This window comes from Austrofundulus limnaeus, unplaced genomic scaffold, assembly GCF_001266775.1.
Source record: "Austrofundulus limnaeus strain Quisiro unplaced genomic scaffold, Austrofundulus_limnaeus-1.0 Scaffold685, whole genome shotgun sequence".
Taxonomy (NCBI): domain Eukaryota; kingdom Metazoa; phylum Chordata; class Actinopteri; order Cyprinodontiformes; family Rivulidae; genus Austrofundulus; species Austrofundulus limnaeus.
The window spans coordinates 41,860-43,170 of NW_013953087.1; positions in this window are offsets into that span (position 1 = coordinate 41,860).

Consider the following 1,311-nt stretch of genomic DNA (forward strand, 5'->3'; position numbering starts at 1 on the left):
GAACAACCTGGTCTGTCTCTGTGCCTCTGCTTCTCTCTGTCTCTGTCTCTCCACACTACTGTTGAACACTGTTTATCGAGAGGCCTCATATATATATAAACAAACACCATTCTGTCATCTTAGCAAGATTTGATACAAGGTCAATGGAAAACACAAAGATAAACCCAAGTGATAGCTAAGAATGACTGTTGTTAGCAAATCTTGTTCTGACTTTAATCATTCTGTCTGCAGATGAACAGAATGTCATGAATAACTAACTTAAACATAAAAGTATTAGATTCATTACAAGTGCAATGCATGTGGAAGACAAAAGTTATACCAATTTTTACACCTCCTTGACCTAAGTGCTGCTTTTAATACGATCTCTCATTCAATTCTCCTCAACAGACTCACATCCATTGGCATCTCAGGTACTGCGTTTGACTGGTTCAAATCTTATCTTTCTYACRGCACTCAGTTCATCCAGATGAAATCCTTCCACTCTGAGTCATCCCCCYTCTCCACTGGTGTGCCCCTGGGCTCTGTCCTTGGACCTCTTCTCTTCATTACTTACGATACCTTCTTCCTCTTGGTTAAATTTTCCGCAAGTTGGTGTCCATTTCCATTGTTATGCCGATGACACACAGCTCTACCTGTCAACCAAACCATACTCCACACACCCTCCCTCCATCCTCTGACTGTCTCAATGAACTCAATCACTGGTTTTCTGACAATTTCCTTCAACTGAATAGTGATAAAAGAGAAATCATTCTGGTCTGCACTAAAAATTCAACCTCAAAATCTAATAATCTCCTCATCCCTATCAACAACCCTCTGCTAACCCCCTCCCCTCAGGTCAAAAGTCTTGGTGTCATCCTCGACACGACTCTCTCCTTCACTGCTCACATCAATAATGTTACTCGGTCTGCCTACTTCCACCTCAGAAATATCAACCATCTCCGTCCTTCTCTCACACCCCGCACCTCAGCCATCCTTGTCCACAGTCCTGTGACCTCACAGATCGATTACTGTAACTCTCTTCGTTTTGGCCTCCCCAACAAATCCCTCCATAAGCTTCAGATGGTGCAGAACTCAGCTGCACGTGTCATCACCCAGTCCTCCTCCCATAACCACATCACCCCAGACCTGCAGCAGCTCCACTGGCTCCCGGTCAAATCACGCATCGTCTTCAAAATTCTTCTTCTCACTTTTAAAGCTATCCACCATCTTGCCCCTCCTTACATGTCCGACATCTCCATCCCCTCCCGCTTTCTCAGATCCTCTTCTTCCCTAAACCTCCAAGTACCCTCTGCCCGCCTCTCCACCATGGGG